Source organism: Geotrypetes seraphini, chromosome 4 (genome assembly GCF_902459505.1).
Source record: "Geotrypetes seraphini chromosome 4, aGeoSer1.1, whole genome shotgun sequence".
Taxonomy (NCBI): Eukaryota; Metazoa; Chordata; class Amphibia; order Gymnophiona; family Dermophiidae; genus Geotrypetes; species Geotrypetes seraphini.
The window spans coordinates 80,917,367-80,930,292 of record NC_047087.1 but is presented as its reverse complement, the minus strand read 5'-3'; the positions used below and the strand labels follow the sequence as shown (position 1 = coordinate 80,930,292).

The window sequence follows — 12,926 nt, the reverse complement described above, 5'->3', positions numbered from 1 at the left end:
TTCAGTGAGAGCTGGTTATCTCCCACTGAATATTGGCAAAATGCTAGCTAAGTGATTCTTAGCCGGCTAGGAAACATTCCTCACCGGATAAGTACCTCTGGAATATCAGGAGGTAAAGATTTTCTCGCAGTATGAATCTATAGGAAAAATGCTTAGTACGTAGATCCTTTGTCTTTTTCATGTATCTTCCCTCCAGAATCTTTTTTTTTTTTCACTTTTCTCTATCTGTTTTCACTTTGAATGCTAATATGCTTTGACCTGACCCAATGCTGATGATCCCACGCTGATGGCTGCTGAACCTAGTATTTTCTACCACAGCAAATCAAGTGTATATCTCATCAGGCAGCACAGAGACCAAAGTATTAGAAATGAGTTTTATAGAATGCTGCCAGAAGTTCTAAAAAAAAAAAAAAAAAAAAAAATCCATTCCTACGCTTTAGGATTTTTGTGTCTGAGGGTTTGTTGTTGATTTTTTTTTTTTTTTTCAAACAGGGTTCTCTAATTTTGCATCTATAGAAAAACATTTTTGAAAGAATAATTTCTAAAATCTGCAGACATGCCAAGAGTCAGTCCTGTATGTATGTGGGATTTTACATATACTGCTGCTCTGGATTTTAAGGAACATCCATGAACTTTCTAAAACCAACTTTTCTTTTAATGAGTTTAAAAAGTCCCATGCTATAATAATATAACATCCCCATGCTATAATATATCATCATTGTATGCTTTTTTTAAGTAGAATAATAATTAAGTAGAATAATAAATGTAGCTTATGTGCAGTTATGATTGCTCTGTTATCAATTACTATTGACAGTTAGAATATGTATATACTAATCTTTAAGCCCATTACATTAACGGGTGCTAGAGTAGATGTGTGTGTCTTTCTTTCTTTCTCTCTCCTTGGCCGCTGTCTGTCTTTCTTTCTGTCTCTCTCTTTTCTTGGCTGTCCACCACCACCCCTTCCCTGCTCGCCCTGTCCAGTAGTACTCCTTCTGCTTTCCCTGGCTCCCCCTGTCCAGCATCCGCTAGCCCGGGCAGCCTCAGGGCTTTTGCTAGGCCGGCCTACCTCGCATAATCGAAGTGGGCCGGCCTAACAAATGCCCCGCACACATCACGGGGGCAGGGATCACGACTTCATAAGTACACATGTGTGCTTAGGGTTTTATTAGAGGATATCTTGTATCTTTCCTTATTTTTACCTTTACTATTTGAATATGTTCTGTGGAATTCCTTTCTGTTTTTAATTGTTACATTGTAAACCGCTTAGGTCATGAAAATGCGGGAGCGGTATATCAAATTTTTAGTAAAACAAACTCTAAAATAGGAAATATTTTATTAAGCTGTAGGACTGCTGTAGAGAACAAGTGATGGAAAGAAGGTATTTTATAATCATGGACAAGGTACAATGAATTAAGAGTAATCCCTAGAAAAACCCTGCTGTGAGATCCATAAAGACATCCTGCTGAGATGTGACAAATTCATACATGAGTAATGCCACATCATTATGACTAAAGCAAAAACACAACTTGCTGGGAATGTTAAGCATTATTCTTATGACTGGCTTTGTGTGATCAAATAAAACAAAAAGACAGAATGCACTGGGACTTCAAGGTTTTTAACATTATTGATAAAAAAAAAAACACACCACAGCAACCTTTTACAACTGATTTTGAAAGGAAAGACAGTGTAAAGAACATTTTTCCAGCATGTCACTACTACCACATACCAGTCATAGATTAAATGCGACACAATTTCACAAAAATGTGCCAGAAAACATGTAAACATGTCAAATTGCAGGCATTTTGCACTATTTTTCACATAAAGACCACTTTTGTCAAAACACACTTTCATGCAATGTTTGCTTCACAACAAATATTATGTAAATTTGTCATTAACAAGTTTCTGCAATGAAAATTAATGCAAAACAGCTCATTAAAGTTTTGTGAAAATGAGCACATGAAAATATTTTGCAAGCTAGTTTATGAAAAAAAAAACCCTAACTGAACTGCTGCAATTATTTTCCTGAAAGCCCAAAATTTCCTGTTCATACAGTGATGTCTAAAAATGAAACAACCCTCTTGGGAAGCCTTTGAATGCTTGTGTCCAATGGGCTTTCTCAACTCTACCCTTCAGTCTTAACTCATTGCATAAATGCATTATGATAGGATGGACCATTTTCCTCTTCAGAGACCTCAAAGTGCTGACAGTCCAATATGTACTCTTTCCCAGTTCTGGATTGGGGCTAAAATATTGAACTCTCTTCTGTGCTGAAATCCCCATTCACTTGTGATCCGGTGGTTGCTACATTCCACATGGGACCATTTGATTCCTAGTCTTGCGCAAGAATTTGATTGCCAAATAAGGGCATACAATTTTTTCAGTCTAAGGACAGGGCTCTGGTGTGTATACGATTAGAGCTACAGCCTCAGCACCCTGCAGTTATGGGTTCAAATCCCATGCTGCTCCTTGTGACCCTGGGCAAGTCACATAATCCTCCATTGCCACAGGTACAGTACATTAGATAGAGTGTGACCCTATCAGGAGAGATAGTGAAAAATGCCCGAGTACCTGAATGTAAACCACTTAGGCTATAAGTGGTATATACAGATATATATATTTTATAACACTAGTTAGGAGCCTAAGGGATACTAGGGATGACCAGGTACTAGTGACCTGGATTGGCCACCTTGAGAACGGGCTGCCGGGCTTGATGGACCTTTGCTCTGACCCAGTAAGGCTATTCTTATGTTCTTATATACTGCTGTCCTGTGGTTACAATCAAAGTAGTTTGCATATTATGTACAGGTACTTTTTCGTACCTCAGGCAATGGAGGATAAGTGACAAGGGGAAATTGAATCCGGTTCCCAAGTCTACTGCACTGATAGGTTATTCTTCCACTAGAAGACTATCAAGGCTTTGAGGTCTTCAGGAAGAGGGGAATCCCTAGGATAATTTCTTAATTTCATATATGCACCCTATGGGATCCCATTACACAGGTATCAGAAGGCCCCTGAGTTGGGATCCAAGGGGCCCTCCTACTTTGATCAGTAGGACTTTTATATCTTGCCACCACCATGCAAAGGAAAAATATATTTAGCGTTTCTTGCTCAGCAGCACAGCTTGATAAAAGAGGGGGGGGGGGGATAGAGGTTCATTTTTCAATAAAAATTCTAAATCCAAAAAACAAAAACAAAAGTCCTGCCCATAAGGTCCAAAAAACATGAATATATACATTTATTTCATGCTGGCAATGTGTAAATAATTTTTTTGCAAAGTTTACCTGAGGAATTTTGACTATGCCAATAATTTATTTACTTCTCACAGCTAACTTTCACAACAAGGGTACTAAACAGTGAACAGTTTTTTTTTGGGGGGGGGTTAGTACGTGAACACCACCGAATGAAGATATGTAGAGGTTGATATTCAGTGGCATGTATCCAGATAGGAAGGCCCCTTCAAAGTTAAATCCTGCTAGCCAGCTCTGCTTCCGATACTCAGTGGCACTTAACCGCTTAGCATTACTGAATATTAGCATAGACCACTGTAGCACTATGGCCCGGATTCACTACACGATCACACCTCCGGAATTGATAGGCACCGGAAATGTAGGCCAGGGTTTTTCAGGCCTACATTTCTGGTGCCCGTTTTTGTCATGAATCATGCTTACATAGGCTGCTTATGGCACCTAACACCACTTCCATTATTAACCAAACCCACAGTGGCATTAAGCACTGTGAAGCACCTATATAGGCATGATTCCGGCACGTGTTATTTAAGCGCTGGCAGGCGCTTTATCTGTCCTGTTTTTTACTGTTTTTAAATGGCATTTGTCAATTAATTTAGGCACCAGTAGGCCACTTAAGTTTAGGTTCAGTTTTTAGAATTTCCCATTTGACTAGTGCTAAGGATTTCAGGGGGCATAGTTAGGGTGGAGCTGGAACATACCTTGTTAGTAGTGATTTTTCATCTGCTAATTGTGTAAGTGCCCAGATAAAGGGCTGGATTCACTAACCTGCCCGATCGGGATTGATCTGGGCAGGTCTGACAAATTCACTAAAGTAAAATATGCAGATGGGGCGATTGGCGGAACACCCCCATCTGCCTGCATGGATCGCGCATGCGCAGACTATAGGAACAGCAATCTTTTTTTTTATTTTTACTTTTTTGTACTTTTGTACAGTGAAAGGTGGCATGACTTCAGGGAGATTTTTAACAAGTAGATTCACTCCGACTCTCCTGCTTCTCCTGCCACAGACTGAACCAAACGCCACCACCTCCACTGACCCCCAACCCGCGTGGCTCCCAGAAAGCTGGTCCCGCTCTTGCCAGCTGCCGCCTTCACCTTGCCGCTGTAATAATAATAAAAAGATAAATGGAGCCCGTGGTTATAACCCGCTTAGAGCCCGCGAGTTAAAACCACGAACTTGCACTGCGGGGAAGGGTGGGAGAGTCCAGGCAGGCAGGAAATCATGGCAGTTCGGAGCAGGCAGCAGTTTGGGCAGGCAGGAGAAGAGCATCGGAAAGACGAGCAGCAGGAGATGAGAAGCAGGGCTGAGCAGGGCAGCATTCGGGGCGAGCAGGCAGGAGAGATTGCAGGGCAGAGAGCAAGGCTTCCAGTCAGAAAGACATTTTTGACTGGTCCCCAACAGTCGCTTCTTCAGGTGATCGGCTAGCCCAGTCGGATCGGAAATTTGGTGTTGTGAATCGCGTCACTGTCCAATTTGCACGCGTTTCACCTCATTTGCACGCACGGAAGCAGATTGCAGGAGAGGTAAGTGAATCAGGCCAGATGGAAATTTGATAGTAAAGGGGTCGCAAACCGATCGGTACATGATTGGTTTGCTTTGTGAATCTAGCCCATAGTTAGGACATCAAAAAGGCTGTCTTAACTTTATCTGGGCAGTTATCCAGGCACCAACCTAACTATTATCCTGCTAAATTCTAGAAACTGCTTGTGATCCAGATATTCAGTGCTTGTACCTGGATTAGCCCTGACATTGAATATAGGGGACAGATTCACCCCACAGGGGTCAGCTTCTTTATTTGCTGGTAGCAATTTTGTCTATTCATCAAAACTCATTAACAATTTTAGCAAAGATTCTCCCTCACGTAGGATTCTTAAAGATTTATTGAACTAAATATTGCCTTCCCTGAAGTGATAAATGAGGTGAAGTTTATGTAAAACCTTACTAGTTGGGAGCAGTTCTAAATATATTAATGAATTCCTCTAGTTGTTTGACAAGGGCACTGTAATCATATCCAGACCTGGTGATAAATCAAAAGACAGTAACAAAGAATGTTGTATAGAATCAATTATCCCTAATGAATTATTGAAATATAAAATGAAAGCAGTGCTAGAGCTATGAAATAGCTTAAGGCCTGACTGGATCTTGTTGGAAAGTACTTGAACAAATTTGTAGTATAGAAGCAATGACTAGAAAAATAACTGGAAAGAGAACCCCAATAAAATGGACACAAATTTTCCAAAAAAATGGAAACTGAATCAAAAATCTAAGATATCGACTGAAGCATAGATTGCTCTCTGATCACCTCCTTCCAAAGTTTGTGACAAATTTTAAATATCTAAAGTATTGTCAGATTCAGGAACTAAATTATATAGCCAAGACTGTATCCTGACATATGAACTGCTCGTAGAAAATTCATGTATTCAAAAAAATCATACTATTTTATGCACAGGGCACTCATTTCTGGACCAGATAACTAGGGCCATTGTTATGAATAGTTTACACTCTGGTAACCTTACACTTAGACTACAGCAATCTACTTGTAACAGGTCTCCCACTGAAGCGTCTCTATCCCCTGCAATCTGTACAAAACTCTGCTGCACAACTTATCTTCTGTCAACCTCGCTACACTCACCTCACTCCTCAGATCAATTTACCGGCTCCCTATCTGCCTTCATATACAGTTCAACCTCTAATTATTAAACTACAAGTGTTTTTGTTCTGTTGCCCCTCGGTATCTCTCCTCTCTCCTTATATACCTCCCCAAGAACTCCGTTCCTCAAATAATTTGCTTTTATCTGTATCCTTCTCCTGCACTTCCAGTTCCAGACATCATTCCTTTCATCTTGCTGTCCTATATACATGGGATAAACTACCTGAGTTTTTCCGCCATGCCCCTTCACTTCCTTTAATCAAAGGTAAGCTGAAAATTCACCTTTTTGAGATAGCCTTCAATTCATAACCCTACTTTCTTCTGCCCTCTGCTCACCACCCTAGCCAGCCGCTCCGACTGTAACCCCTATCATGGCATCCTGTTTGTCTGTCTTGATTGTTTAGATCAGGGGTGCCCAAATGGTCAATCGCGATCGACCAGTAGATCGCAAAGGCAACATGAGTCGATCGCGTTGCCTTTGCAATCTTTTCCAAGTCCCAAATGCCTAGAACAAGAACTTTTGGACATGGTAACAATGCAGACGAGCACAAAAAAGGTGCCACATAAACATCTCACCAGCACTTCCTTATAAGTTATGGTGAGCCCCCCCAAAACACACTATACCCACCTGTGGCACCTATATGGCGGTACAGTAGGTTTTGGGCTCACATTGATTAGAATGGCTTATGGGCCTGGGTCCTCCTTTCTATGATTCACTAGCCCACCCCCCAGACTACTTAAGTCACCTCTGTGCAGCTCTACTAGGCTTTCCTATGTCAGGTGCTGATGTTCCAGAGTGTCATCCTCCCGTCTATTGCTGGGTAGTGAGGATGGGGGCAGGGTGATGAGACTGTTCACTGCGTGACCCTCTAACAGATGAATGACCCTTCAGGCAAAGCAAAGTCATATTACATTAAAACCACACTCAAACCACTCTGTTTTCAAAAGAAATGTGTGGTTTATTATTATGTCCAATCAAAAGAATAATATTCTCAAAACAAACACCCAACTTTCTTGTAAGTCCTTTAGTCAGGCTTAAGCTAGCCTTTTAAGAGTTAAGTTCTCACTGGGCTGACTTGTTCCCAGTTAGGCCCAGCAAATCCCATCCAGGGCAAACAGTTCTCCAAAACAAAAAACAACAACTAAACCAACAACTCACATACAGTCCAAACTTCCCCTCAGGGGAGCCACAGCCCTGCAAGTTTCCTGGACTATTATAAATTGGATACAGTTTTCTTCACCAGGTTCTTACAGACATCCAATACAAAAAAGACAACAAATAATCTTGGTGAAACAAAACAATTACTGCTTCCAGTACCTGCCCTCTATCACTATAGGCAGGTGTGTGTCGGCTCCTTAGAGCCAATGTGGGGCATAGGCTGCTGAGTAGCTTCGCTCATCCCCTTTCCTAGCAATGTTAGAGGAAGAGAAGACCCTCAAAATATCCCACCCGGATGATACAGCATACATCATCCCAGCCTACTTCCTCCACAGCAAATCTTATCCCAGCAGTGTTGGTAATCATGCACACAAACAGCAGAAAACAAAACCTCTCCAACAGTAGAAGTTCTTTGCTAGTAGCAAAAATAAAAATAAAAACAGTAATACTGCTAGCAACCCTCAAGTCCTTTTCTCCCAAAGTTCCAATCAAGGCTCTGGTAAGCTCCACCAGCAAGCAAAACTATGTTGAGGTTTTTTTTTCCCCCCTCTTAAGCAAAAAGAAAAAAACATGCCACAAAATGGCTACTTGCCCACTTTACAGCAATTAACTTCCATAGCCTCCATTGGCTCAGGCTCTGTACAGTCCATGCTTTCCCCTTCTAGTTCCAGGTCTGAAGTCTGAAAATCCTCAGCATTCACCCATTCATAGGGTCTCCTTCCTGGGCCTACAGCTTTGACTAGGAAGCCCTTCTCAAGCACTGTTCCTCAACTACCCTAGCTAGTTTCTGTAAGCTAGCTTTTTATCTGTTAGCTGAGGTGGCAGTAGGTTTTTTCTCTCTCTGGCTCCCCTGGTGGTTAGTGAGGAGATTTTCCTCCTGCTTGCTAAAAGGGGACTGCCTAGACTGAGCTAGAGGATAGACATCTTTTGAAATTTTGGAGTGCCTTTCACTAAAGGCCTGCTTTACTTGGTGGCATGGTCTCACAGATCCTCGCTTCTCCTGTGTGTCAGGGCTGACTGGAGGGTTGGAATTGTCACAAGAGGCAGATACACTGGTACCTCGATTTACGAGTGCACCAGTTTGTGAGTATTTTGCAAGACAAGCAAAACATTCGCAAAATCGGCACCTCGGAAACAAAAGCTTGCCTCGATTTGCGAGCGGCGCCTCCTGCAATCCGGCATCCCCCCGCTCACCCCCCCCCACCCGCCATGATCTGAAATCCCCCAGCACCCACCCGAACACGCTGCTTACCCCCATCTGGCCACCAGCACCGGCACACAGGACATGCCGGTGTCCGAAGATCTGCGTCTTCTTCTTTGCTGGGTCTTGAGCATCTGCGCATGCTCAAGGCCTTCGAATTCACGCTCTCTCTGAGATTCTCGGAGATCTCCGAGAATCTCAGAGAGAGCATGAACTCGAAGGCTTTGAGCATGTGTAGATGCTCAAGACCCAGCAAAGAAGAAGACGCAGATCTTCAGGCACTGGCACCGGCATGTCCTATGCGTTGGTGCCGGTGCTGGTGGCCAGATGGGGGTAAGCAGCGTGTTCGAATGGTGCTGGGGGATTTCAGATTGTGGCAGGGGGGGGGGTGCGACGCGAGCAGGGGGATGCCGGATTGCGGGGGGGGATGGTGCCGGTTCGCGGGGGGTTGGCGGATCACGCGGGGGGGGGGGCCTTCAGGGGGAGCAATGCCGGTTCTCGGGAGGGAGGGGTAGAGCAGCGCCGCTGGCCTCGGGGGGTGGGGGTGGGTGGGAACGTATCAAGCGAGTTTCCCTTAGTTCCTATGGGGAAACTCGTTTTTATATGAGTATTTTGGTTTACGAGCATGCTTCTGGAACGAATTATGCTCGTAAACCAAGGTACCACTGTATGTACATTTTTATTCTGAACTTTGTGGGGGTTCAACGGGGTCAGTGAACACAGGGGGGAGTGTGTGAATGTCTTTATTTTGTTTCGGCAGTGGTTATCTGGTCACTTTGAATACCTTTTGGGCACTTATACCTGTCTTTACATCATCTAACTCACAACGTATAAGTTTCGCCTAGGCAGTCTCGTCAAACATTCAATCATCCCTGCAGGATGACTAAGTCTAGGTCATTGGGAAGTTAGCTGCACTGTTCTTGTGGTATTTCCCAGCATGTACATGGAGTACATGTCTATGGGTCTATGGAGAGCACAAATAATGCAAATAATGCTAAAGGTGTTCAAGTAGCTCAAGCAGGAATATCCCCATTAAGACGTAACACAAACACAACATGGAGGGCTATGTACTTCAACGCACACAGTTTAGGAAACAAAATCCTGGAATTGGAAACAGAAATAAGGAATGCCGACCTAGATGTGGTCGCGATAACTGAGACCTGGCTCACAGACTCCCACGGGTGGGACTGGTCATACCGGGTTACAACTTGCTTCGTCGGGACAGGGAGGGCAGAATGGGAGGAGGTGTAGCATTATATACTAAAGATGACATTAAGGTCACAAGAATCTCAGATGTCCAGTACACTAGGGAATCCCTTTGGGTTAATTTGGCCAGAGGGAAGGACAAATGCTTGTATCTTGGCGTAATCTATAGACCCCCAAGACAACAGGATGATCTGGATATGGAAATAATCGGAGATATAGAAAATATCACCTTGCGTGGGGACACAGTATTGCTAGGAGACTTCAACATGCCTGATGTGGATTGGGATACACTTACCTCTGCTTCCGGCAGCAGCAGGAGGCTCTTAAACTCTATGAAAGGAGCTGGTCTCAAGCAACTGGTATTAGTCCCAACAAGGGATCAGGCAATACTGGACCTACTACTTACCAATGGAGAAAGTGTCACAGAGGTCTCGGTGGGCGAGACATTGGCCTCCAGTGACCACAACATGGTATGGTTCAATCTTAGGAAAGGTTTTACTAAATCTACCACACTGACCAGGGTCCTCAAATTCAAGGACACAAACTTCCAAGACATGGGTTCCTTTGTTCACCAGGCGCTACAAAGCCAAGCAGAAACCAATAGCGTGGAAGGAATGTGGTCGTCTCTGAAAGCCACCATACAGGAAGCAACAAACCGCTATGTTAAATCAGTAAGTAAAAGGCGAAGGATCAACAAGCCGCAGTGGTTTACTGAGGAGATCTCGGACCTCATCAAGGAGAAGAAAAAAGCATTCATCTCTTACAAACAATCGGGGAAACAGGACTCTAGAGCAGACTACCTGACCAAGTCAAAAGCCGTCAAAACAGCAGTCAGGGAGGCTAAATTCCACATGGAAGAGTCTCTAGCAAAGAACATCCAGAAGGGAGATAAATCCTTTTTCAGGTATATCAGTGACAGAAATAAAAACTCAGGCGGGATAGTACATCTCAGGAATCCACTAGGAGACTATGTGGAAAAGGATTCGGAAAAAGCCCAACTATTAAATGAATACTTCTGCTCAGTATTCACCCGAGAAGCGCCGGGACTTGGCCCTCAGCTACAGACAAGGGTTGGCTCAATTGACCCGTTTAGAAACTTTGAGTTTACGCCCAGCAGTGTCTATGATGAGCTGTCAAGGCTTAAGGTTAACAAAGCAATGGGGCCTGACAACTTACACCCCAGGGTGCTTAGGGAGCGGAGTGATGTCTTGGCAGAGCCACTGTCCGAGCTCTTCAACCTCTCCCTTAGTACAGGCACCATCCCGTTAGACTGGAGGATGGCTAACGTCATTCCACTCCACAAGAAAGGCTCAAAGCTGGAGACAGCAAACTACAGACCAGTGAGTCTAACATCGATAGTGAGCAAACTAATGGAAACCCTAATCAAACGCCAATTGGATAAGATCCTGGATGAGGAGAATCTACGGGATCCCCGTCAACATGGATTTACTAAGGGGAGATCATGCCAATCCAACCTGATCAGCTTCTTTGACTGGGTGACTGGGAAGCTGGATATTGGGGAGTACCTGGACATCGTGTATCTGGACTTTAGCAAAGCATTCGATAGCGTACCACACCGCAGGTTGCTGAGCAAGATGAGTTCTATAGGATTAGGTGACACATTGACGAAATGGGTTGGGAACTGGCTCGGAGGTAGGCTTCAAAGGGTAGTGGTAAACGGCACCCCCTCTGAAATGACAGAGGTGATCAGTGGAGTGCCACAGGGCTCAATCTTGGGCCCGATCCTATTCAACATCTTTATAAGGGACCTGGCAGAAGGGCTTCGAGGTAAAATAACATTATTCGCCGATGACGCCAAACTAAGTAATGTAGTGGGCAAATGCACAACGGACAAAGATTCAATGCCCGACAACATGATGCTCCTACTGGAGCGCTGGTCTAGGACCTGGCAACTCAACTTCAATGCCAAAAAATGCAAAGTTATGCACCTGGGCAGCCAAAATCCATGCAAGTCCTATACCCTTAATGGCGAGATCCTAGCAAAAACGGTAGCAGAACGAGACTTGGGGGTAATCGTCAGTGGGGACATGAAGTCTGCCAATCAAGTGGAGCAAGCTTCATCCAAGGCAAGACAAATCATGGGTTGCATACGAAGGGGTTTTGTTAGCCGTAAGGCGGAAGTCATTATGCCATTGTATAGATCCATGGTGAGGCCCCACCTGAAATACTGTGTGCAATTCTGGAGGCCGCATTATCGAAAGGATGTACTGAGGCTGGAGTCCGTGCAGAGAATGGCCACCCGGATGGTCTCGGGACTCAAGGATCTCCCATACGAGGAAAGGCTTGACAAATTGCAGCTTTACTCGCTCGAGGAACGCAGGGAGAGGGGGGACATGATCGAGACGTTCAAGTATCTTACGGGCCGCATCGAGACGGAGGAAGATATCTTCTTTTTCAGGGGCCCCACAACAACAAGAGGGCATCCATGGAAAATCAGGGGCGGGAAACTATGAGGTGACACCAGGAAATTCTTTTTCACTGAAAGGGTGGTTGATCGTTGGAATAGTCTTCCACTACAGGTGATTGAGGCCAGCAGCGTGCCTGATTTTAAGGCCAAATGGGATAGACACATGGGATCTATTCACAGGGCAAAGGTAGGGGAGGGACATTAGGGTGGGCAGACTGGATGGGCCGTGGCCCTTATCTGCCGTCTATTTTCTATGTTTCTATGTTTCTATGTACAGAACATCGCCAGAGTTTTGAATATCAGCCTGTCAAAGCATTACAATAATCCCAAATGGAAGGACTGATACCTGCATATGCAACCCAAAAAAGTCAACAGTTAGACAGGGAGCAATAATTCTTTTTCAAACTTAAGTGAGCAACTATTGGATCAAAACATGCCATGATCACAAACCCTTTGAATGAAATGAATCTTTTTGACTCCAGTGTAAAATGGAAAGGATCATAAAGTGTAATGTTTGAATTTCATGTTCTAATTGGAAAAGTAATGCTGGACCCAATCATTTCCTCCCTCCCTCCCTCCCTTTATAAAACCAAAAAAGCAGGTTTCAGCGCAGGCCGGCGTGCTGAACGCTCTACATTGCTCCTGACGCTCATAGGACTTCTATGAGTGTCAGGAGCAGTGCAAGGCATTCTGCGCACTAGCCAGCACTAAAAACCACATTTCTCAGAGACTTTCCACAATGTCAGTTCTTTGTCCTGGAATTTAATTTAATTGTGTCAAGTCTGACTTTTCTGCAGAGGAATTTATGAAGTATGATCATTTCACTGATTTTACAAGCAAATTCTGCATGAGAACGATGCTTTGCTAGTGCTTGCAGCTTCTTTCAAAGCACTGATTTTATTAGAATTCCTATAAACTGTACCTTCATCAGTTCTTCAACAAGCAAAAGAGAATTTGATCAGTTAACTACTATTTAAATGGATAAAACTAAGGATTTTCTGTTCTTTGTTTAAATTTTAGTCTATACAATATC

General features: G+C 43.8%; 1 protein-coding gene across 1 annotated transcript in view; it reads right to left on the bottom strand.

Annotated features, from left to right (window-relative positions):
• Positions 1-7,821, bottom strand: part of LOC117359265 (roundabout homolog 1-like) — an 876,223-nt gene extending 868,402 nt beyond the window's left edge. Inside the window, exon 1 of the mRNA XM_033941735.1 lies at positions 7,651-7,821. The gene's annotated coding sequence lies outside the window, so the exon portion shown is untranslated. The remainder of the gene's footprint in view (positions 1-7,650) is intronic.
• Between the last annotated feature and the right edge of the window lie 5,105 nt (positions 7,822-12,926).